The 27,573-nt window shown below is 37.6% G+C and overlaps 1 protein-coding gene across 2 annotated transcripts in view; it reads right to left on the bottom strand.

Annotated features, from left to right (window-relative positions):
- The window catches only part of alk (ALK receptor tyrosine kinase), a 193,628-nt gene extending 166,297 nt beyond the window's left edge, over positions 1-27,331 (bottom strand). For both annotated transcript variants that reach the window (XM_077621023.1, XM_077621025.1), the window contains exons 1-2: positions 27,128-27,331; positions 3,099-3,182 (exon numbers count right to left, since the gene is read on the bottom strand). The gene's annotated coding sequence lies outside the window, so the exon portion shown is untranslated. The remainder of the gene's footprint in view (positions 1-3,098; positions 3,183-27,127) is intronic.
- Between the last annotated feature and the right edge of the window lie 242 nt (positions 27,332-27,573).

Raw genomic sequence — 27,573 nt, 5'->3', positions numbered from 1 at the left:
GTAAATCACCGAGAGACCAACACGAGACATAAATGAGACACTTAATCCTCCTGCTAATAATTGCTCCATTAGGAAGTGAGCAATGATTAAAGCTCATAGAGTCCAATCAGCTCTATGCATCCCTATTCTGGCATCTGAACAAATTCCTCGTGGGGATTGCGGCAAAATAAACATTGGCGGAATGACTTTTTCATCGTGTTTCGCAGTTTAGACACTAGAAACACAAAAACAAACAACGGAGAATGTTATGAATACAAGTCGGGAAGGGGGGGTTTTGGTCCTTTCTTGTTGTTTTGGGAATGGTGGACTTTGCGCCTACTGGGAGTGGATTCAACTTTGTTTGCCGAGTTATGCAAAGATATGGTATGCCTTCGCCTGGGGAGTTTTCTTACTATCCTCTTTACTCGTGTTTTTATAGCAGCCAATGTTTCTCCTGTAATGGGACTCATGATTTTAATATGCTGAAAGCCTGTTTCATGTTGTGCTGGCCATACAACTGGCAGTTATATTCAAAGTTTACTTCTCGGAAGTTATAATAATTCATGCCATTCTTTACATTTTTTGGATTGACAGGAGTTTTCCATGCAAGTGTGGGCAATCGCAATATATTGTCTATATACGGTATATTGTCAGAATTAGGAAATGGGCAAAGTATAGGGTATTTTTCTTTGCCTCATGAAGAATACAGGAGAAGTAGAAAAGTAATATAACAATAATAATACAGGTCCACCTTTGAACCAAACAGAAAAGTTGTTGAAATTGCTTTAAATCCATTTATTGTTCCATTTTTCACGGTAAGGGTCACTTGTGTTAAGGATGCCTCATCCAACAACATTTGTTTTTGCACCAAAAGGTCACTTGACTCCATTATGAGCGATAATTTGGTTGTTTCTTTTATTTATTATATTTACATGCTACTTAGCAAATTGACTAGTACGTATTTGGCTGTTATCCATGATAAATGGATATGAGGATTTGTGCTGAGAAAGGAGCAAATGTGTAGCATAATAAAACTGATGAAGCATTTTAATGTGATGCAGACTGGATGGCGGTTGTTATACATAATTTTAAACATTAAGTACGGCCTTAAAATGTGCAATCAAGATGTGGCGCGTTTCAAGGAGAGAACATTTTCATGCAAATAAATAATTTCACCCTGAAGAATTGAAACCATTGTTAAAAAAATGTACTGAGCCAACCAATGAGCTTTTCAGCATAATATACTGTATCTAACTACTCAAGCATAAAAGCTATGAGGTTGAAAATGTTCCAATATCCATCTGTTTATCCTCACCACTGGAGCCTATCAAAGCTGCCTTTGCTAAAGAGAGGTGTAAACGCTGAACTGCTAACTACTTCTGCGAATTGCATAACAATTAAAGAAAACCATTCCCAATCACATTGGCCTTGCCACACTTTAAAATCACTTTATCATGAGTTTTTCATACACTAATTAAATGATAGACTCTTGTCAAGGAACTTTCCAAAGTAACTGATCAAGACATACACAAATCCTATTAAAAATTGCAATGAAAATCTTTTTAGAAGCAGTTTGCCTCTGCATAGTTGAAACTATTTGAATCATCAAAGGCTGGGATTCCAGCAGAGGGCTTATAACTTAATGGAAAACAGTAGTTGAGATGCACTGTTTTTATCATGCAATAAATCAAAATACAAAATTGGAAGAAATATCAAATTTTAAAAAGGCTTTATTGTCATCATACAGAGCTGCGTGTAACGAAATTGGGTGTGCTACTCCACAAAGAGCGTTTTCCCAGTAAAACCATAAATAAGTAATTAGAAAAATATAAAAAGTCACGTCCTGGCAAGGTAAATTCTAAAATATTGCAGAATCTAAGATATCTAAGACATGATTCTGGGGAGATTTTGCCATACAAGCTCAAACAAGAAGCAGAATCACCATAATGCAGTCCAAGTGGTTGAGGGGAAAAATAAATAAATAGCTCGAGGGTTCAACCTCTGTTGGATTCCATCCTTCCTGTGTGGTGTGCGCATCTTCTCCCCCTTGCCTGCGTCCCACATCCCGAAACTCCGCATGGTACGCAAAGCCAAATTACAGGTAGGTGTGAGTGTTTGCATGCGTGGTTGTTAGTCTCCCCGTGCCCTGCAATTGGCTGGCAACCAATACAGCGTGTCCCCCGCCTACTGCGGCTTGTGTGCTGGGATAGGCTCCAGCACCCCTACGACCCTCAGGCGGATAAGCGGTTCGGAAAATGAATGAATCCCACACATGACCACACAGAATATGCATGCAGTTAACTTCTCATCTAGCTGTCCTCCCACCTCTACAATGGAGGAAAGAAATATTCCATGGCTTGTCAGAGAACGTTCCTTCAACCAATGAACCACAGATGATATTTGCTTACACTTGCATCATTTACCCACTCGGCTGTAAACCTTTAGATTGGCCTATGATCCGCCATTGCGTTGCGCTAACTGCGCAGTTGACTAGGACCTCGCCCCTGGGATTTTAAGGCATTTAACTTTCATACACGATCCCTTTTTAACTCCTTCAATGCTCATTTGTGTTGGTTCTGTCTCTCTCATGTTTCACCCCGAAGTGTGACTGTAAACAAGCTTAAGGAGTGACTCCTGCGAACACTTTAGCTCCAAACAGAAAAAAAAAAGACAGTCACTCGACAAACGCAGCTTTCCGCTGGGGGGGAAAAAGACCCGAGAAGAACCACTAGAATCTTGTCAGGGACTGACTTTCATACAAAAATGATAAGAGGTTTTCACGCGTTGGGTTGACACTCACTTGGAATATGTGTGGTGCCGATGCAGGCGTGCCTCTTGCGGTTTGTGATGCAGAACTTGTTTTAGACTATTTATTTAACAGCCCCACTCTGAAGGCAAAGTTTGAAATAAGCTGTGCTGAAACGTGTCAACGTGCTCAATTCCCATAGAAAGAATGAAGCAATGAGACAAAAGGACCCACTGTTCATACTTCCTACATCGTGTGCAAAAAAATAAAAAAATAAACTAGCATTTCAGAGTTCACAATCTGTCTTTGCCTTTTTGGAAGAACGAAGGCATCAATAGATGTTTAGAGAATATATAGATAAAAAAAAGCTTACCTGTTTTCATCAGTCACTCCCATGCATCCAAAACTCTTCACAACAGCTTTTCAGCTTGTCTGAGATGGAGATGAGTTTACTTCCCTGAAGAAGAAAAGAAGAAAACCATTTTGTAAATGTCCTGAGGTTTCAGGATTTGACATTTCAGTAGTTGACGTTTCAGTATTTTGACGTTTACTAGGGAACTTTGGAAATAAATTGCCTATACCAGAACAGTGGGGTCATATTTGTGGATGGAAAACAATTGACCACAATCATATTTTTGGTATTTTCGACAGCTAATCGGGATCTCAAATAGGCTAAAAAAAATCCTGAAGAAAAATAAGCCACAAAAAGGTATTCACAGTGGAAGAGAGAATCCTTTTTAGCTAAAAAGTCAAACTGGATTGGATGTATAATTTCCTATTGATGTCAATAACAGTGAAACATGATGAAAAATGAGTAAAACACCCTGGATGTATAGTTTTGCCATAATATTACTAAGAGGTTATTTAAGTACCTTGGGCAACATGTGTCCAATTGTTTAGTATGTGTGTTAAAAAGCTTTTTTTGCCATTTGTTTCAGAGTTAAGCAGACATAGGAACAAGTGACTTTTGTCAGGTCCATTAAGGAGCGCAAAAAGTGTCGATTAAATGCAATTAAATCACCAGGAATGGCAGTTGAGGAAGGAAATTGAAACTATAAAAGAAAAAAATCCAGCATCTCAGGTTTGATTCATAATATTTCTCTCTTGCAAAGCGCCCAATGACCTGCATGGGAATTCAATATTTGACACATGCATTTGATGCATTTTTGTTGTTGTTGTTTTTTTGTTTTTTGTAATTCAGGAAGTCATTCAGCAACGTAATGTCTAGTTAGTCTCTCATCCTGACGAATTTGAGAATTTATGACTCGGAACAGCGGGTAATTAAGACTCTTGTAAACTGCTAATTATCCCTTGGTGTTAAGTGCTGAGATAGGAATTAGCTATTATCGTGTGAGGGGCATGAGATCCTATTACACATGATCAGCATTTAGATGTTGTGCCTTTTTCAAACAGATGTTTTCCCCTTTGACAAGTTTTCCTAATAACGGTAACAACACAGGTGTACAGTATGTGTAAGCTTGGCGTAAAAGCAGTGGCGGTCCGTGCATTTTCTCGTTGCGCCTTCAACGTGTAAAATCCACTTCCTAGCAGCATTTAGTGATTAAATACAAACACTGGAGCTTAAATACAAACACTGGAGCTTAAATACAAACACTGGAGCTTAAATACAAACACTGGAGCTTTTCAGATATTAGAACCGGGCCCACAATTGAAATATTATTTAGGAATATAGCCATATTTTACTCACCAAAAATCTTTTTTAACTGTACACTATCCATCCTCCTTTTTTTCTAATCGCCATCGAAGCTAATGCTGAAAGTCGAGCCTGTCGTGTCGTATTTCTGGCATAGTCCGTCTTGAAAATGGCTTTAAATCAACACAACAATATATTTGCTTGTGCAGCTCGCTACAGATACACTTTGGTAGCTCTGGCTAATCACTGGCCAATCATAGTTGGTGAAAGCGATGACGTATCCCTACGCCTGCGACAAGGCAATGACGTATCCCTACGCCTGCGACAAGGCATTGTGGTGTTGCCAACTCAAAATCTGATTGGTTAAAGCAACAGTCTTGTTTAATGCAGCAGAGCCTGCAGAACTGATTGTGAAGGCATTGAGGGAGATTTCTGACCCTGGCAACAAATAATGGCTAAAATGTGATTGGTTAAATGCTTCAATACGAAAACACATCTGGAAGCAGTGCAACCAGGGGGAAAAGCAATGAAAGGAAGCTAAAAGACCATTTGGAATTATTTAATAAGTATTGATGGACAAAATATAATATATGATTCAGATATTTCTTAGGCCAGCAGAGAAGGCCTTGAAGGCCCCTGACGGCCCGCCACTGCGTGAAAGAAATGTTGCAGAAAATCGGCCCGATCGTGTCGTTTTCGAAATAGCGAGGAACTTATTTTTATTCATTCTGAAATTCACCATAGGGGTGCTTAATACACACCAAATAATCCCTAGTATGGATACACATTGGTCCTTGTAGCTCGATTTCTTCAGCTTGTCCATATAATTTTTTTCTATGCGAACACTGGAATCCACCGGGTGACTTTTCATTTGAGTTGACATGGCTACACCATGCCGAGATCTCCTTTGGTCATCGCAGAGTGATAGCTAACGCTAATTCCCCTCGTTTTATGTCTGATTGTTGGCTGAATCCCATATACTTCATGCTGCCTCACAAAAGGTCCTGCAAGTCCACCACTGGCCTCTTTGCTCCTTTCAAGCTGCCATTGTTTGAACTTCCCACAGCCATTAATCAATGCTTCTATTTCCACAGACTGACACCCACACAAGCTCCGCAGTCAAGATTTTACCGCTTGCTGTAGTGCCATACGCTGGCTATGAAAAATTCATTGGCTCCTTAGCAACCGGCAAAGTGAGGGAATATTGCAAGTTAGCGACAGGGTCGGGGGAGGCAGTAGCAGTGGTAGAAGAAGAGGAAATGGAGAACGTCTAGATGAGTAAAGATGCGGAGCAGACATCCATTCGGCGTAAACTGTCTCATTAGCGTTTCCTGCATAGACTTGGTTAACTAGCTCCGGTCTGCCTGATTTAGAGATGACTGCAAAACTCTAAAATGTACAGACTTAGAGTCTATCAAGTATGTTATTCTGGACAGAAAAAGCCACAGGTGTCAATGTGGCAGAGAGGCAGACCAGATCCCCTTTTATTCATGAATGTAATTAAATATCTATGTATAAAAAAGTGAATATTTACATGTCTTACTTTTTAATTAAAACGAAGAAATGATTAAAAGATAAAAACATATTTTTTTTAAAGGCTGCGGGCAGCTTCTCATGAAATGTTCTGTTTACAATTACAACCAAAGCTTTTTTAATTATATTTAGTTTCTAAAGAAGTAGTCCCACTCAAGTAATGGTCATACATACACACATACACATACACAACTTAAGTTCAATGGCAAATATGTACTGTATATTAATGCACAATGACAGCCTTCTTCCTTCAATATGCGAAATATTTCTAGTTAAAGAACAGCGCTCATCCCAATCTAGAATAAGATGATCAATATTTTTGATTTTGTTTCTGTCATGGATAAATGAGTTGAGAAAGACTAAATGTCTGGTTTTATTCTATAATCAACAAAGAGTAATTACACAAAGTCATTTCAGTGCTTTAGCGAGTTTGGGCGATAATTTACCCCGATTAGATAAATCCTATTAAGTCCATTAAATTACACCGCTTCAATAAAATTCAAACTCTGTTGATCTGGGACAATTTTTGGCCGGGAGCTTCATAAACAACATTTCTATTAAAGTAGAGGGGGGAAAAAAAGCGTGCATACCTGGGATTATAAATCTTGAGATTTTGAGGGTGTTATTGAAACTGAAACAGCATTGTTGTTATGACAACAAGAAAGACAGAGATTGTGCTCATTGCAATTGAATCACATTCTTTGCCTTCCTGAACATTTATCGAACAGCAGAACAGAACAAATCAAGAATTATTAGTATTTTATATATTGCAATACTGTATGTATATTGATATTTACATTATTAAAAGAAACTTTGAATGAGGAGAAGATATCCAGTGACATAAAAAAAAAAAAATCAAACAAAAAAAAATATGACCAATTTATCAGTGAGTTTAACGCTTTTCCGTCACTATGTGGACTTATGACTGACTGGAGACCAGTTCAGGGTGGAGTCATACAGTCAACTTGGACAGGTTCCTGTACTCACTGATCCAGAACAAGACAAGAAAATACATGGGAGGTAGTGAAAATGCTCAAATGAATATGACCATAAAACAATAGCCCCGTGGACCGTAACATTGTTAAACCAAAATGCAAATTATATGGGATGGTCATATCTGAAGCAAAGTCACTAGTAAAGCTCACTCTTCGAAGTAACACATGAGCAATGATACAGTCTAGTGACTTACCCGCCAGTGGTTATATAAATGGCACTAAAAGCAAGGCGAGCTACAGTTTCACAAAGGGAACCTGACAAAAACAGCCATTAGGAATATCAGACTGTAAAATTAGAATAATAATGGACAAAAAGGGGAGAGTGAAAAAAAGCATGCGACTTTTGCAGAATACTACAGATTTGTCAAAATCGAGGTTAAAAAAGACACTTTTATAGCTTGAGTATATGAGGCACTTCAAATGGGGAGAATGCAATAAGCAAAGATTGAGCAATCACATCGTATGTGACTCTGGCGGCTTTCTGGTACTCAAGGTACGGCAAATATTTTTGCATCGTGCAATTCAACACAGGTTCATTCAAAGTGCATTTCATCACATGAAGATATGAGGTGTCCAAACTGCTATTCTATGTTTTATCTGCAGCTTCCTTATTGGTAGTAGTGGCGGTCCATGCATTTTCTGGTGACGCCTTTAGCAAAAAAAAAATATGGCTATAAAACCTCTACTGCAGCTACAGCTGCGACACATAAAAAATAATCAATAATAACCTCATACAATTGAAATATTATTTAGGAATATAGCCATATTTTACTCACCAAAAATCATTTTTACCTGTAAACAATATCCATCCTCCTTTCTTTCCTCCTTCTTTTCTATCGCCATCAAAGCTAATACTGAAAGTCGAGCCTGTCCTGTCGTATTTCTGGCATACGTTTTTATTCGATTTAGTGCTGAAAATGTTCGTTCCCGGTTGTGACAGCCTTGCTTCCTTTGGAGTTGTCCAACCCTTCTTGGTGTCACCAAATAGAATTCTGATTGGTTATAGCAACAGTCTTATCGACGCTTGTTTGATGCCACAAAGCCTGCAGAACTGATTGTGAAGGCCTTGAGGCAGATTTCTGACCCTGGCAACAAATAATGGCTGAAATGTGATTGGTTAAATGCTTCAATATGAAAACACATCTGGAAGCAGTGCAACCAGGGGGGAAAGCAATGAAAGGAAGCTAACTGGCAATTTGGACTTATTTAATAAGTATTCATGGACAAAATATAATTAACATCAGTCTGTGATTCAGATATTTCTTAGGCCAGCAGAGAAGGCCTTGAAGGCCCTGACGGCACACCACTGATTGGTAGATATGTTATTTCAAAGTCGGAACATGACGAAGTGATTGACAGCATGGTCGCGGTGCCTTAGATCTTTGAAAGAAACTTTAGTCGCAGTCTCAAATGGTAATCATAACAAAAGTAGGAATCTTTGATTGAGTCAACCAGGCAGACAACCGCCTTACACTGCAAAGTAAGCGCAGTGACATATTTGAGATCATTTTGTAATCTATATGCAAATATTCTCCACCATTTCCATTGCACCCCTTTTATGGGTCACTGTAGGTGTTGGTAGATTATAAAACAGAATATTTCAAACTGAGGTGACTTACTCAAAGACAGATGCAATTGAGTCATAGGGACAATTTAATGACTTGCGACTGGGATTTGAAGGAAAAACAACATAGACCAGGACTGGGAGGGTACGAGACTCGACTTGGGAGGCAATGACTCGGGACTAGTCGTGACCTGACTCAGAAGGCAATGACTCGAGAGTCGACGAGATGACTCGGAAAACATACTGCAATGTAACACTTGCGACGCCAGAATAACCTACCATAAAGGTGTCATGTCATTGCTTGACACAGTTATTTAATCAAACCTGCACATTAGCTAATGCCTAATGTAACAGTCTATGTGCAGCAACAAATTGTCCTGTTATCCACCTTTTCCATTTTACTGTGTAAGTGCCAAGGTAGGGTGTGAATGCAGCGAATGACATTTTAAACGGTGAAACGCCACCGCAGCTTTCAAATCCATGAGTACCACGAGCGTCTTGTTAAAAAGGGCAAGGTGACTCGTGACTCAATTCCGCTCGACACCACCTCGTGATCCGACTCGACTTAACCTGGCGACTCGACACGCCCACGCCGGTAAAGTCTCGGAGACTCGCTGGACCTGCAACTCCGCTTGTGACTGACTGGGATCAAAAGGGACTTGCCTGCAATCTTAACCCCATTCATCTTTCACCCCTCCTGTTTTCTATTCTGTATACCGAATCATCCCGGCTCTAAAATTTCCGTTTCAAGCATCTTCAAACACAAGACGATAAAAGGAAACGTCTACGTGAGATCCCTCTTGTCTTGCTACGGCGGGCTGATGGCAAGGACAAGTGGATACGTCTGCGTGAAATAAAGTTACAGTGTCGCAGTGCAGCCCAAGAAGGATAGTATCACAGTCACAACAGGGTGCTCACACAGGCTAATCCTCTCTTTACAATTCTAAATGTTTGATGAGTCACTTCAACGACGAGGCCAGGGTTGATTCTCACAGTGAATGCCCATTAAAGTGCCAACTGTTTCCCAGCATGTTCGGGGTCCCTCGCTGTGTTTGTCACCGTGTGCGGTTGTACACACAGCCAACCAATCTCGCTCACACATCTCTTGTATTACTAAATGAAGTGTAATAATTTGGTATCAATAGCGATGGCCTAAAAATCCTCAATTATATATGCCACTCAAAACAAGAGCACAAAGAGCAAAGGTGGTTTTCAAACTGGCATTATAATTGTGTGAGTGTGTGCGCTACCATGAACACTTCTCATTAAGTTACACTGGCAGATGGAGTTAATTTTACAACCAAACATGGAACCCAACCCATGATTCAAAGATGTGATATTTCATTAATTTTCCTTACCACTCATCCTCACAAGGGTTAAGGGGTTGCTGGAGCCTATCCCAGCCAACTTTGGGTGTGGGACAGCCTGATTTTGTTGGGTGTGATTTTATATTTAGTTATTAATTAATTGGGATGAACGCGTTAAAGCCCCACTTCTATTTAATTAACGTGAGAGGTTGATTCCAGTGCACATTATATGTAAAAAAAAATGATTGGGTGACGGGGAGAGTCTATACAAGTGTAAAATTATGCACAGAGCTATGATATAATGTTTACGTGTTAAAATATCAACAGGTTGTCTTGATTCTTAATGTTAAATAATTGGGTGAGGGGGAGAGTCGATCCAAGTGTAAGATTATGTACAGAGCTATGTTATAATATTTACGTGTTAAAATATCGACAGGTTGTCTTGATTCCCTTGCACCTGGGTCTTGTTGACATTTTTTTTCCGCCACTGGTCTCAATGCACAAGCACCATTTTATAAAGCCAATAGCATACATAATAAAGTAAATTTTAAAAAAAAATCTTTCTCTGCCTGGGTATTATTCCATTTCAAAAAACAATGGCAGGGAGTCTTTTGTTTTTTGTAGTCAGCTATTCATTTTGGAACAGAAAATAATATAATCAAGTCCTAATGACAATGACTTTTCTTTGCCACACTGAGAATGAAAATTTCACAAGACAAAATAGTTATAACAATGAATCAGAACTCAAAGTGGAAAGGCAATGAAATTTTCATTGTAGTGTTGGACAATAAAACTTTCTCTAATTAGTTTCAGCTCATAATGGGTTTCTTGTACGATACTACGGTACTTCCTGTCTCCCTAGCCATGAGAAATTTGAGCAAACTCTAATTGGTTAGTCACAACTCCTCTCTTCTCCTTTTTTTGTAATTATTTTCCAAACACTTTGCTGGCATTTTATTACACCCAAGGCAACTGTGGAAATAGATTAAAATGGGTTTGCTTTTCGATTCATAAAAGCTCAAGTTGCATCTTTTTTTCCCCCAAGAAACTCGTTTGAAATGTTCAAGGAGATACAATTTTGTATAAAGTCAAAGATCACAAAGCACTACAATATACTCGCTCACAAAATACACAAATACCAGTGGCGGGCCGTCAGGGCCTTTAAGGCCTTCTCTGCTGGCCTAAGAAATATCTGAATCATATATTATATTTTGTCCATCAATACCTATTAAATAATTCCAAATTGTCTGTTAGCTTCCTTTCATTGCTTTCCCCCCTGGTAGCACTGCTTCCAGATGTGTGTTTTCATATTGAAGCATTTAACCAATCAGATTTCAGCCATTATTGTATTAAACAAGTGTCGATAAGACTGTTGCTTTAACCAATCAGATTTCGAGTTGGCAACACCACAATGCCTTGTCGCAGGCGTAGGGATATGTCATCGCTTTCACCAACTATGATTGGCTAATGATTAGCCAGAGCTACCAAACTGTATCTGGAGCGGGCTGCACAAGCAAATATATTGTTGTGTTGATTTAAAGCCATTTTCAAGACGGACTATGCCAGAAATACGACATGTCAGGCTCGACTTTCAGCATTAGCTTCGATGGCGATATAAAAGAAGGAAGAAAGAAAGGAGGATGGATATTGTGTACAGTTAAAAAGGATTTTTTGTGAGTAAAATGTCTATATTCCTAAATAATATGTCAATTGTGGGCCCGGTTCTGATATCTGAAGAGCTCCAGTGTTTATATTTAAGCTCCAGTGTTTGTATTTAATCACTAAATTCTGCTAGGAAGTAGATTTTACCCCATTTTAGTGCAACTTTTGCCATTTCGCCATTGATGTCCATCGCTGTCTTTTCCCGGGAAAATCACCCCCCGGCCCGGTTGTAATGTCTGAAAAGCTCCAGTATTTGTATTTCATCATTAAATGCTGCTAGGAAGTGGATTTTACCCGTTGAAGGCGCTACGAGAAAATGCACGGACCGCCACTGACAAATACACGCAAAAAAAATTGGGCAGTGATTGGAAATAATAGACAGGCACTGTTTAGGTGACTAGTGTTCTTCTGTGGGCAGTAGTATTCAATGATATTTTCATCATTTTCTACAGGCCACAAAAAACTGGGCAGCGGGCTGTTGGCGGCCACAAGCCATAATTTGGACACCGCTGCTTTAGCTCAAGACAAAAACTTGTTCACGATAGCAATCAGCCAGGGGGAGAAGTCATAAGTGGTATGTAACAGGTTGGCAAGCTCTTTGATATGAGCCAATGCGTCAAATGATTACATCAGTATGTCATTTAGAGTTAGGCCTGCTTTGTCATTTTTTTGTGATCCACCTTGGTGGAAAGGGTCTTCCTTGGAACTGTGGAATGAAGACTGCATATGCAAAACATCTCATCTAAGACACACCAGTCCAAACACAGACCTTTTCTAAAGATGTTGACAACCATCACACTAAGTAGACATAACGAATTGTTGCCAGATCAACACAGATGCACTACTAACATTTGTCATCTATAACAAGGGTGTCAGACTCGGGTTTGTTTGCGGGTCGCATTAACGTCAACTTGATTTGATGTGGACCGGACCATTTTAGGTATAATTTTTAGATATATTTTTTTATAAATTGATTAAATGAACTGGATCAAAAACCCTGAATATTCAGTTTTTTTATAGATCTAAAACAATGTTTGTTTAAGGTTTTTTCTTAGTAAGGGAAAATCTCTTTTAATCATTATGTTCCATATTAAAGTGGAAAATAGAAAATATTTTTATATATTTTTTTGATTTTACAAAATGATTTTTGAACTAAAATGGATTAAATGAACTGGATTAAAATCCCTGAATATTCAGTTTTTTCTAGGTCTAAAACAATTTTTATTTTAGCTTTTTTTATATATATTTTTAGATTTTACAAAATGATTTTTGAACTAAAAACACAAAAAAAATGGATTAAAATAATTTCAATTATTGATTCAAAAGGGGGAAAATCAGTAAATATAATATACATCTATAATCTTCATTTTAATTTGATCGTAAAACAGAAATTCGGCACTCATGATTTACTTTCCACACAAAATGATGCGGCGGGCCAAGATTTGGCCCCCGGGCCGCCACTTTGACACCTGTGATCTATAACATCATTTTCAACACATGCATAACGTTGTCACGATGTCATCGCGACACACCGGCATTGATTGATTGAAAGTAGCCCAAATGCACTCGCAGGACTTGACAGCAAAGCCTGGAGAGGTATTGGTCCTCAAATGAGTTAGTCAACTGAGAAAACGCCACCAACATAAGCACGTTGTTACATTTTATTCTCAGCCAGCCCTTGATGCTCGCAGCACATTTCACTCAAAATGAATAACCCATCAGAATGGGTGAGTTAGAGCTGTGTGTTCCCCAGCGTTTGCATCCCCAAACAAGGTAATTCTGCCCCTTTGAATGCGTGGGGGCGAAAAAAAGGGGAAAAAAACTGACGTGTGGGATGGAGTGTTGCATTTGCAATCCCCTCCCGTTTCTCCATAGGCACAAAAAAGACAAAAAAAAGAAAACTAACCTGACTTTATCTGTAGCTAATCCTGCTGGAGGCGTTCAAGTTCCAGGATAAACTGAATAGATTTCAATTTTGTGTGTTGAAAAGCTGCCATATTGCCATCATATCGTCATATCAGTTAAAACTTGTTTATTTCAATTTAACTTTATTAATTCCAATGAGGGAAATTGATTTAAAGGCAAGAAAACTTCCTCACACAACAAGATAATGTCATCAATATACATGCAGGTAAGTATATATAAAAAATTTAATGAGAAATGGGTTTTTTTTGGCTGAAAATACAAGAAGTCATGACCGTATAATTCCTTGACTCATGCTTTGCTAAAAAACAATTACCTATTCATCATTTTGCATCTTCTAAAGCAGTTTTGACTTCCAAATTAAAGCTTTTTCTTGCGTTATGTAGGCCACCGAGCTCCCGGGAGTCAACCAGTAATGCTACACTGTGACATTTTCCCAGCCACTCGGGAGCTCTTGTAACGAAAATGGGCTTCCCTCCCGCTTCACCACGCTTTCAGACTAAAGGGTGAGATTACACTTTTGGAAAAGGATCACCAGGAGATCAATGATTCATCTCACTTTATTACCACTATGCATAAGTCATGACCCAGGGGCTTCATTAGACTCTTCTAAAGTTTTACATCTTGTGAACAAATACGGAAGTGTCTCCTGAAATGAACAAAGACTTGAACTGGGACTTGCGTGTAGTCAAAATTCAAAGTTTGAACATTGGAAGGCCCTCACTAAGACTCGCGAGACATTCTTGTGGGTTTTTTCTTCTTCTCTAATCTTGGCTTACAGAAAGAATCTATTCTTTTTGAATGTGAGTTCAAATGAATATTAATGAATAAGTGCCATGGGATTGGTTGTCCAAGGTGCAAGCATGCGCTGAAGGAAAGTGATTGGTTATCGATTTCTAGCAACCTAATGAAGACAACAATTGTGCAAAATGATCAAAGCGTTTTCTATTAATTATTGGATTTAACGGGCAACAAAAATACATGTTTACATTGTAGTCATTTCCTAAAAAATGTAAACAAAAACTAACCGGGGACAAATTTATAGTTATTTTTTTCCTTCTTAAATCAGATATACTCGTTTTGAAAGGTGTACTTCAATGCTGTCCAAACTACAAACCTCTACATAATTTTTATTGCCCCCCACAAAATATTAAATATGAACCACAAAAGAATATTAAATTACATCTACCTTTAGTTGCATTTTGGGGCTTTAACACTAGATGGAGTTAATCATTCAAACATTGCCTTTTCATTATGTATTTCCAATCAATTTATGGGACTGTGTAGAATTTTCATATTTTATTTTCATGACTGAATTTATATATAAAAAAAATATTAATAATCCAAATGTGACGAAGTGCTATCTTAATGGTGATTACTCGGTTACATTTACTTAGGAAAAATGTGTTTCTTTACCAAACCATACTTTTTACCTCTTCATTTTAATTACATAGCATGTTAAAAGCGCCATTAAAATATACTAAACTATTTCACAAAGAGCGTGACTATTCCCATAATGAAAAGTCTGGCTTTTCTTTCTTTATTTTGTTTTGATGGGCTGAAAGCAGCGTGAAGCTCAGGAACTGAGTATTAAAACGTCGCTATCAAATTGGCAAGTCATTACATTCTCTCCACTAATAAACGTATAGCGAAAAAAAAAAGGTGTTAAGAGCAATGACTTTCCTCAGGTGTGAGCTAGTCTTTTAAATCAATGCTCAAAAGTTATTTTGGCTCTGCTTGACTTGTTATTGCACATTAACTGCTGGGCAGTGCGCCTGCCTTTGTCAGTGAAACATTTCAGCAGCCAGCTGAGTGAGGCAGGGACAATCAAAAGTTGCCTTGGATACGTAAAAATAGTTCATTTACCGAGTCCCTCAAGGTAAGAACCATGACTGCATTCTGCTATTCGACTTTAATGTGCTTCCAAACATTGCAGGAAAAACACCCTACAAAAGCAAGCTGGAGTCTGAATAAGTTTAATTATACACAGTCAACTCCAATATTAATATATGTACACATGGAATGTATTATCGATGTCTAAGTGTTGCCATTTGGGATGTCTGGATATCATATTTTTGCACGCGAGTCACATGATTTGCAAATTTGTTGATGCAGAGCCTTGTTTCGATATCAAGGAAATAAATGTAAGGAGAGGAAAATATCCAAATTTATTTTTCCCCAATTTGAACAAAGCAATCGCAGCTATATAATCATACAAAAGGGTGATTTTAACAAAAAATAAAACAAACGTTGGAAACAAGCTGTTTAAACAATGTACTCTACATCAATGTTTGTTTATTTGATTTTTTTGCTGTCGCTAGACATTTTCACACTTTTTGTACGCAAAAAAACACACTTGTACGCTTCATAGATGCCCTTTATAGTAATAACAATTACATGACAATGTGTCTGTCCCCCCTCTCACACCAGCATGATTTTAGCACTTTCCAAACGTGCTCTTAGGATGGATCTTTTTCAGTTTCAGGACCGTCAGTACAGACAAATAAAAGGCATTGCCATGGCAGCAGTTTATGCCCCTGACAATGTGGCTGGTGGGATTTTGGAAGCAAGACACATCTCCAGCGATATGAGCCCATTCCCCAACTATATAAAATGCTCCAGTAGGTGCATTGATGAGCTCTTTTTTATTTTTCAGGGAACAGAACAACAACTCAAGGACTTTCATGCATTTTCAATAACAGGAATCCAAACTTTAAAACAAGCTCAAAACCTCCACAGGTCGATTAGCAACCATGTATGGCTCACAGTTCTATGATCAAGGGTTCAAGCTCAGGCCTAGCATTACTATGCGGAGTTTACACGTTCTCCCCAAACCGGTCTCAGTTTTTCCAGGGTACTTCGGTTTCTTCCCACATCACAAACGCACGACTCTAAATCGTCCTTAGGTTTGAGTGGGAATGGTTGTTCATCTTTTTGTGCCCTGTGATTGGATGGAATCCAGTTCAGGGTGTCCCCTGCCTACAGCTCAAATTTGACTGGTATAGGCTCCAGCACCCCCACACCTCTCGTGAGTAAAGGCGGCATGGAAGAAGAATGGATTAAAGACACGGAAAACCGATTAATCTCTTAGATCTAACAATTTTATTCTGAGTAATTTATCGCAAACGTCTCTTTTGGACATTATCTGTCTCTGAGATTATGTAATATTGAACATGAGGTGGATATATTGCAGATTTATGACAACTGATTTTTAGCATGTGTTAAAATCTATGAAAATGGCCTTTAAAAGTCATCACATTTGAAATTTCAGCTAAAATTATTTGGATGTTACAGACCTAACTGTAATCTTGGTTATTAACAATACAAGTCATGTATGGGGACAAGTAGGCTGCTACTGTACATCCCTTTTTAACTTTGTCTTTTAATGTTTTATTTTATTATTTATTATAGTAATTTCCCCGGAGGGCAGAGGAAATTGATTTTACACCCCGCTCTATATCTTGCTTCCGCACCACACAGAGAAGAAGAAAGGCACACAAATGTAGACATAGGGGGAGTAGGCAAATGCTCAAGGGTACCTCAACAGTAGTCAGGATTAATACTTGATTTGAAGGCCAGCTAATCCTGACAACCTTTTGACTTTTAGTGGATTTACATTGGTACATCAAAGAATTCAACGCCTTCTAGGGAGGTGCACCCCCAGAGAAGCCTTTTTATGAAGTCAAAAAATACCATTATGCTTGAACAAAAAACGGAAAGTAAATACTAATCCGTTTTTTAAAAAAAGATATGGGTGGCTAATGAAGCTGAAGGCAGCATGGATCATAAAAGAACCATCCCCCTATAATAAAGACCAAATTCAGTGATAGAGTAAGCATAACGTCAATGAATTAATGCTCCTGCCGCATCAAAAAAGTACAGTCTTTATTTCCGTGGTTGATTTTCCATGCTATTGTCTAATCTCGTACAAAATTCAAAATTAGTCTTATCTGTAGCATGTATAGCTCAGCCATGCGAAAGAGTTACAGTTCCACCATCAGTCAACCCCGCCTCCAAATACTCCAGATTCAATTATTGCAGAAACTATCTAAATTGTCACTTGCCTGATTACCAATTAAATACAACTCTGCTGGTGGAGACCCCCCATTTATGTGGTAATTTTTAGTCGACTCTAAAATAAATGAAAGGATATTGCTGCTTTTTTCATTGACTTAAATCTAAAATGTAATTTAGTGTGTAATGATTTCATGTTTGAAAGATCAACATGGGTACATCCAGTTGGAATCTGGTCACTTTACATATAAATAACACTAGGAAATCGAGTGTGGATTGGGGCGCAAAATATAGGAATAAATAGGGAAATTTTGACACGTGATATAATATCTATGACACAAAAATGCTGCATTTGCTGACATCACTTCCTCTTACTATCCCTGGCTTCCAAGTCAACATCAAAATTAAATAAAAATAGTCTTTAGAGCTTTTTTTGGTTCATTTTCCAAAGAAAAGAACTAAGAATTGTGGCTCCATGAATATACCCAATTATATACAAGGAAATTCTTGTGACGGTTGCTTTTTTTTGTTGAGTAATAGATACATTATGCATGAGCTACCTGTGTTTGATTTTTTTCCCCTTTCTCAACTAACAGAACACAGCATCCTTCCGACAAACACCCACACGGCAGTTCCGTGTTTTTGCAACCCAAATCATTAATTACTGAATTCAATGAGGCCCACACAGAAACACAACTTCTCATAACTGCAGCATCCTCTTGCTGCCACCCAAAGCACGCCTCACTAATAGATCTGTGACAGGAACAAGACAAAAAACTAGCTTATTAAATGATGTTATTAATTCATGTCTCACGACCAGTGAGACGAGAAATTAAGAAACAGAGGGGAAGCTACATAATTAATGGTCCGGCAGCACCGCCACAGCAAGTTTAAAACACGGAATGCATCGGAAATTCACAGCCAACTCGGTCGTGGACACGTGAGACTGTTGCAGCAGGTACGTGAGGTGACATCATTTAAAACTAACCAACAAATGTCGCACCTCAGTAGAGGTTTCAGGGTTGTAAAAAGCGCTAGATTGTTTTTGTTTTGGCTTGGGGATCCTTTTATTAATGAAGTGAAACTACTCAGTGGATAAATATTTAAAGATTCAATTTAAAAGTTACGTGTGTTTAGGGTGGATTACTTTAAAAGGTGTTCGGAAATACTATAGCCAGTGATTTTAAAATGAAAGAAGAGCATATTTCTGACAAAAATTCATGTAAATAAAAAAAAATTGGATTTTAGCTGCCTTGGCTCTGCCCACCAAAAGTCTATAAAGTGAAATTGTCACAGCAAGATTGAATTTGCTAGCATCCTATGCATATATTTTCTGACTGTTCTGTCATTCTGTCAACATTTACTAGCTAGCGTAGCACTAGAAAGCTCCATTTGATCATCAATTCTAGTTGTTGTATTGCATAACCAGAATTGTGATACCAGTTGTGATATCAAAACTAGAATAGCTGGAAAAGTGGGTGTTCCCTGATGGAATAACTATGAAATGGTTTTTAAAAAAATCCAGATTTGAGTGCCGAATTCATTTTCTCCTTGTAAAATAGCATTTGCAAAGTCATTTTCATTTTCAAGAGTGAGAAGTTTTGGTATAGGTGTTGACAAAGGGCCTGAGGACAGTTTGTACTGGAAAAAAAACCATTCAGAAGATAGGCTTAGATCAAGGGTGTCAGACTGGTTGGTTTGCGGGCCGCTTTAACGTCAACTTGATTTTATGTGGGCCGGACCATTTTAGATATAATATTTAGATTTTTTTTTTTATAAGTGGATTCAAAGAACTCAATTAAAAGCCCTGAATATTCCGTTTTTTATAGATCTAAAACAATGTTTATTTTAGCTATTTTTATATTTTTATATTTTACAAAATGATTTTTGAACTAAAAACACAGAAAAAAATGATTAAAATATTACAATCATTGATTTAAAAGGGGAAAAATCAGGACATTTCATATACATCTCCACTCTTCATTTTAATTTGGTCCTAAAACAGAAAGTCGGCACTCATGATTTACTTTCTCGGGCCGCACAAAATGATGCGGCGGGCCAGATTTGGCCCCGGGCCCGCCACTTTGACACCTGTGGCTTAGATAGAAAAAGGGGGTGCCCTATAGTGACCTATAACGGGATGATCTGAAAATGTAAAGAACTGGAGGAAAAACCTCTCAATAAGATGATTAGTCATGTACTTGGAATGTTGGCGAGAGGTAAACAAAACAAGTGAGAAGTTATCAACAATTGCAAACGGCTCCCAGGGGTGCTCTTACTTTCATCTTGGAATCTAATCTCGACTAATTTGAAGCGAGAAGAACGAAGGGCAGAACAGAGAGTATCTCGAGGCTTGCTATTAAAAGAGACATTTCAAGGGGTCATAAAGCACTCTGCCATTTAACATCACATTAGAGGAACCCATCCTCTACTCATGAAATAACAACATACTTTGCTCATTAATAATAAAACAGACTTTACTCGTACGTCCTTTGCTCACGTCTTTGCCTTTTCTGGTGCACCTGACGGGCTTTTTCTCTTGGTGTTTTTATGCGGAATGGTTGACATTTCACGTTATTCACAAAGACCTCCTCTGAGTAGACTCCGTTGTTCTACAGATCGTGACTCCCCAGTTAGGCAAAGAAATTCTCCTTACAAAGCCAACGGTTTATATTACAAGAAAGCCATTTTTACATGGAGTAGTACATATTGCAAACGACACCAGGTTGTCAATCTTGGGCAGTAGATGATTGGACGTCAATCTTCCTGTCCACAGTGAGTGCATGGTGGACTTGGACTTGCATGGGTTCAGATAATGAGCTATCATGATCACTCATGGACTGACGAGGCACGGGTCTTGGAGATGGCAGTTTTGGTTTTGATTAAAGTTAAGCTGCTTTTCTGCGGTGCCAACAAGATAGAGAATGTCGACATTGCACTGCGAGAGCTCCAACTGTTTGCAGTCGGATTTGACAATTGCATAGGGAGACACTGAACTAAGGGAATAACTTGCATTGAAACATGATGGCTTCTTCATTCTCAATCTGTCAGAATACAAATTTTAAAGCAGTTAAATCCCAAAGAAGATGATTCTGGGAATATTTTAGCCCAAACAAGTTCAAACTGAAAACCAAAACTCTCTGCCACAGCCCTGAAACTAAATGGATGAGGGTACAGTTCACCAAAAAAACCTGCCTTTGCTTACACCACCAGGAGAAGTTCCCTGCCAAGAGCAAAATGGCCTTAAAACTGTGTTTTGCACTTTTTGGTTTATTTTACAAACCAAAAGGACTACATTTTGTGGCTCGTCCAATTCCAATCTATGGAATTTCGTAAAGTACCCCAGGTGTTGACTGTGGGACTTTAAGGGTCCTGAGTCTAGGCCTCCCTTTAAGCCTCCCGATCTTCATTTTTTACTTTTTCCACTAGAGCTATGACCCACTTTACAAGCTCTGTCACTTTGCAGATTAAGCCTTCCCTTTTCCAAGTTGCCTAGTTCTATTTTTAGTTGATCTTCATGGCGCTCTCCAAGGTAGGCAAACTACTGATGCCATCTCTAGGTCGATTAGAAAACTGCATTCTCTATCCTCAATTGGAATGCTGCTTTACTGAGGAATACTCATTTTTTCTCCACTGTTGACTGCATAAATTAACTTTAATAAGCCCAAGCGGTATAAATGCTTTGAAGTCTGCAAGAGGTGTGCATGCAAATTTCACTAAAGAGAACCTTTGGGTAGTTGACCTATTTGTGTTCCTCCCCCTCGATGAAACAGTTGCTTTTAAAGTATATCTGAAGTCCCTCGTGGCCTGTTTGCCTGTGATCAGGGGTTTTAAACCCTTGGGGTACATTAATAACAAAAAAAAAGTGAACTTTTTTTTTCTTTGCTTCTATTTTTAATACCAAAGAATCCTGATATGTCATAACGTCTGAAATAAAGCATGCAAATTTTCATCCAGATTCAGCGTCACAAAACTGCAACTTTAAAAAAAACAATCGTGTTTATTATTAAAATGCTATTTTGAACATTAATCCCAATAATCGTTAATATATTCTCCAGTTATCCAAATGTTTACAAGCGTACGGGATGAATAAAATGTAATCTAATCTAACCTAGTAATCTAAGAAGTGTAATTTGAGAGCAACATTGTTGCAATTCCTCTTTGTAGGTGAAAATGTCCTAAGAAAGGATCATTAATATATAATTAGTCTCCTCACTTCAAATATTTCTCCAGTTCTTGGAACACTTTAATTATTGTCCGGAAAAAAAAATCTATACAAAGCCCTAACTTTAAATGAATAGCTGCCCTAGAAGGCTAATTTCCCATGAGTCCTTGCAAATATGGTGAAACAACATGCAATTCCTGCAATAATGTGACTGCTTTTTTCCCCTGCTCACTTAAAACCTCAGACTACATCTTTGCTAAACCTCCCCTGCTTCCAGGCTCCTCTGAGTTCTATATAAATTTACATTTGTCAATTATATTACAAGATGACTCAGCAATTAGAGCCAGACAAAGTGTGACCCGTGTCTCAGGATTGATGAGAAATATGATGGAAACTCCTATCTGCATGCATTTTATATTGGAATTTTTAGTGCTGACGCCGTAGTTTGTCAAGTGTAGAATCCTTAATCAAATGATAATTATTAAATAATGTATATCAGTTGTGACAAAACTATTATGCTAAAATCTTGGGGGACAGTCTCCTGGACTGAAAACGCCGTTTGGATTTTATTTTTTATTTTTTGGGATTTTATTTTTTATTTATTTGGATTTTATCCAAACGTGTGTGTTTTTCTCGTTCATTGTTCTTCTGCCATGTGCGGTTGTTGAATGCAGTTAAAGTTGACGGGCAGAATGTGATGACAAATGAACGGAGCTAGGATGCAGAACAAAACAAATAGGACAACACAAGCGGAGACAAAGTGAAAAACTAAATAGGTTCTTGAGTGATGAGGCAATGAGACACATGGGAGACCCGGCATGGCGGACAGGAAATGAAAAATAAGTGCAGTGCTTGTGGAGGTCGGTGAAACAGTAATAAACAGAAATGTACATTTAACGGTAATAGTTTAGGAACACCGTCATGTCGAGGGTGGCATATCCACTCCAATAGTTATAAACAATCCAATGCCCTCAAAAAATGAATAATATTTAACTATTAAAGATACAATACAAGCTTACAAGATCTTTTGTCAAAATATGTCAGTCCACCAAAACTATGTTTCAAGCTCCAACGCAAAGAACAAAAAATATTACAAATATTTGGAAGAATATTCATTCAGTTTTCTTCCATTCTGTTAGACCACACAAGGTTTCGCGAGGGGTGCTAGAGCCTATCTCAGCTAAATGGAAACCCTGAATTGGTTGCTAGGCAACCCAAAGGCACAACGAGACATCCATTCACACACAAACCGAACAATTTAGAATGTTAAATTAGCCTACCACCTACCATACAAGCTTTTGGAATGTGGGAGAAAACCAGAGACCCTGGTGAAAACCCACACAGGCACAGGGAGAACATGCAAGAAAGTCCAGAGCCCAGATGCAAGGATATTGCATAGCATATATACACAAACTGATGGAGAGCTTTGGGGGATATAGCTCGAGTCGGTAAATGTATTAGCTAGCTTTCACCCCTATTTTGTACAATAGATGCACTCTTATCTCCAGCCAACCATGGAGCAGCCCAGGGTATCATAAACGGAGCCCTCCTCTGTATATTTCTTCTACTGTGAACCGACTGTTTATTCATATTCTTATGACAGTAGCCCTAAATATGAATAAGCAGCATATTTTAGAGCAAAAATAAAGTAGGTTGATGCCCAAAATGCCAAATGATTTAGCACACAGGTGCTGTATATAGGTTGTGGGGTATGTAGAGTACACAAAATATAGAAAAATATAGAAGTACAATTTAAAAAATGTATTAAAAAAAACTGTATAGAATAAATAGAGGTAATCAGAATAATTAAGCGCAGGAACAATTATGCAATGTTTTCAGAACAGAATTGTAATAATTTAGAGGGACAGGTCATTCATTTGCAGCAAAACACAAACATAAATAGCATAGTATGAAATATGATCAACATATTTTTAAGTGGCACTTCCTGACTTTCAGGAAATACTGAATCCTAATACAATATCTTGTGAAGTGTAACATTTATGATGTGTCTACAACTCTCTCAACACTGCTCTCCCTCTCCAGTCTGTCTCAAGGAGTTATTTCCTGTAATTAATATGTTGATTCACATTTTGCTGTACTGCGTAGGACAGGAAGCTCTGACTGGTGATAATAAATGTTTCACTGAGGCTGCAAAGTATTTGCAGGTTGTGTGCAGGGTGTCACTGTAATCTGATGATATCAAAATTAAATAAACAACGTAACCGGAGAGCACAAGTATAAGAAAAGTTGGCCCTCTAGTACAGATTCGAACTAAAAATCATACCATTTTAACAAAGACCGCAAAATAAATCATGCTTGTCGACTTCATGTTTCATGCTAAAATTCAAAAAAATATATAATTAAATTAAAAATAATGGAATACTTCCTTTTTTTTAATTAAAAAAAATAATTTACCAAATATGACTACTAAATTACATTAAGCAGAATATTTGCTGTTTTCCTTGATTTCTTATGTAAATAAAACATGTTTCCTAAACTGTCTTTCCTTCTTTATATGAAAAAAAAGTATTAAAATATTTTTAAAAAGGACATATTTATTGTTGTGGTTGAGTTTTGATCAATTTCCATATGGCTAGACAGAAATGTATGATTTTTAGTCGGGGTGAACATATAACACGATAAAAGAAGGTTCCTGTGATTTAGAGATTAAACGCAATAACTCTCGCTGCCTTTCAATCATTTCCAACATCTTTGCAACATATTAGAACCATGCAGTTGTTATGTAATACGATAAATTAAAAATGAGGATGGTACATTTCCTAAATTCTTGTGTTTCCTTTAAAACGATATAATATTGCATTTGAATGGATGATTGTATTATCACTACATTAGTGATAAATGATATATCTGACAGCACTAAAATTATGGCTAAAATATGTTAGCCCGAGAAGCCAAATTGGTCATTTAGGAGCCTACAGTGAGCTAACTTTTTTTGTTCAACTTATACGAACTAGTCCGGCCCACAGGAGATACTAATTGCCGTAACGCAAGGCAAAATGAGTTTGACACCCAGCAAACTATATTGTCGCCCGAGTGAAGAAATGAAACAATCAATGATCCATTTTGTTCCAAATGAAAACAGCCTTCCTAAAAAGTCTCATGACAATCTTATCCAAATTGGACCACAGTTCCCGTGCCTTTTTGGTGTGAATAGAGGCATAGCGCAGAGAAGAAGATATATAAAAAGATGATTAGGACGGTTTCTTTCCACATGAGCGTCTCTAGAAACACACACGGGTAATTCTCTAATCGCTCTGTGCAATGTTGTATAGGATTACAAGGATGAAGTATTTTCCTGGGATGACAATTGGGGTGAATCAATTTTCCATTTTCTTTTAGGAGTTCACGCCTATCTGGTGTCAGACTAATGACGGCGTGAGCCAACGGGACAGGAGTCATTCATCAAAAGCATTAAAGAGCAAAAGGCGAGCCAGATCTGCTTCTCTCTCATCTGCTCATTAGAAAGACTAAATTACTTGTGAGGTGTGCTGCTGCTTGCAGCTATCATGCTCCCATTGGAAAGGAGTGAAGGCTTAATTCAACAAAAAGAAGCCATCTGGCATGAATGAAAAGTATTTCATTTTTTGACTTGGCTGAAAGCAAACAAGAGTAGAGCGTTCGCCATAACAATTTTTTTGTGGGTGGTAGAAATAATTGTCTCATCAAGTATTGCCGATATGTGATACAGTGGTACGAAATGAACCAAAAGTGGTTATGTTACATGTAAAATCCATTCCAAGGTTCCCAATATTACAACTCCTAACCCCTTAAACAATTACAAAAATATACAAATTTTGTATGATACGTGAGAAAGACAAAAATGTATTATTTATTGAGCCATTAAAATGAAAAAAAAAATGTGTTTCATTGTGTTTAAAGGGCACGTGAGGGAGAAGGCAATTGTTTGGAAACTGACAAAACATACCAATACATGACAACATGTAAACACAAAACTTTACTTCAAATTAGGACCAAGGGTGTCAGACTCGGGTTGGTTCGCGGGCCACGTTAACGTCAACTCGTTTTCATGTGGGCCGGACCATTTTAGATATAATATTTTGATTTTTTTTTTAATAAATGGATTAAAAGAACTGGATTAAAAGCCCTGAATATTCTGTTTTTTTATAGATCTAAAACAATGTTTATTTTAGCTTTTTTAAAATATATTTTTATATTTTACAAAATGATTTTTGAACTAAAAACAGAAAAAATTGATTAAACAATTACAATTATTGATTTAAAAGGGGGAAAATCAGGAAATTTATTTTACATCTATACTCCATTTTAATTTGATCCTAAAACAGAAAGTCGGCACTCATGATTTACTTTCCCGGGCCGCACAAAATAAAGAATAAAGTTACATTAGGCACACTTGTAAACAACCCCAAAACAGCATGTTACAGCCCATGATAAAAGGTCAAAGGGCACACGATCAATTTTTTGGACATTTGCCGTTTTATAACTTGAATTTCTTTCGTAACCTAAAACAGAATTTTGCAATTGAGGTGTTTTGTAACATGAATATTTTATACGTCACTCTATTACAGCAAAAAAAGAAAACAAACCAATACAACAACTAATGTATTGATAATAAACCAATGTCCTAATAAACCTCATGCAATAAATGTTTACTCTTAAACAAAACAAAGTACATTAATAAAAAACACATTGATACATACATGCATACATTTGTAGAACATACAATATAAAATAGGTGAAAAACCCAAGGCGGATTTTGTTCTTTACTAATTATAGCCCAACATAAGCGTTTGTTTGAGTCAAACTGAAATCGAAATGTCATCTTGGCTTGCAATTTATCAAATTAGAAGCCAAATTATTATATTACTGTTGGAAGGAGCAACCGATGTTCAGTTATAATCCTTTGATTTCATTTTCACACAGCCATTAAGGAGTTGACAAGTTTCTCACATGCGCAGACTTTTAGCAGATGTCGAATTATCCTACAAATGATAAAAGCTTGTATGGATGAAGCTCCACTTTGTTCCTTACCGCTATTTGTTACTGGGTACCAAGATCAATAATACATTTGGAGATTAAATATGATGCGTTTCATGGCTGTCTGTGACAATTTCTCAGCCTTCAGACTATATGGGGTACTAAAACTGCAGTGTTGTTGCATCATTAAAAATAATAATATATGGAAGAGAATGTTGCAAAAAAAAATGCAAAAATGTTTGTGTGTTAATAGTTATGCAAGTAAATGGCAGATACAATAAAAACATGCAACATAAAGTGCATGTTTGCATTTAATAAACCATGCATTTTTGCAATAGAAAGTACTGTTTCAGAGAGTAACTGACATTGAAGGTTTTGGTATCTCTTTTAACAAGTTTTAGAATATTATAAGTCTCAGTTTTGAAGAATGGCTGCATTATAGTTACTTCTACAGGTTTGGGAGTAAAACTTTAATGAACTGCCTTATTCTAGTATGATAACATACATTTTTAAACATTCTGATCAACTATTTTGTAAATTCTTATGTAACATTAAGGATACAGTGCAGTACTATAACAAACAATGTTATCATCTGTGACTATTCTTACCTTTTGGTTGTTTGTTCACTTTGTTTGCTTCACTCATTGCCCCATCCTAATTTTGTCACAAATCTGACAGATTTCTTCTCATTTCTCCTCTTTTAGGTCATTTTTCCTGATGCTAATGGAGTTATTTTGCTAAAAGATCAATTCCTACCACCATTATGGGGTTTATTGCTGCATTGAGACGACAAATCTTAACTGTATTAGTCATGGATGGAAGTTTCTAGTTGCAAATTTGATGCAGCTGTGATAAGGATGCAGGGGCGGAACTTAGGCCATGCTTGTGATGCAGCTGTACCTGGGGGCCAATCGTCTTGCGGCTCAGTATTTGAGTGTCAAAGAGGTGCAGAAAACAATGTACTAATACAGTATTGGTTCGGGACATCACTACATTGCACTACTGAGGTTGTGCAACAGTTTTATGTCTCATTTCAGACTGTAAAGAGAAAAAA

Source organism: Stigmatopora argus, chromosome 15 (genome assembly GCF_051989625.1).
Source record: "Stigmatopora argus isolate UIUO_Sarg chromosome 15, RoL_Sarg_1.0, whole genome shotgun sequence".
Lineage (NCBI taxonomy): Eukaryota > Metazoa > Chordata > Actinopteri > Syngnathiformes > Syngnathidae > Stigmatopora > Stigmatopora argus.
Note: the sequence above shows the minus strand (reverse complement) of the source record. Positions and strands in the feature narration are given on the sequence as shown.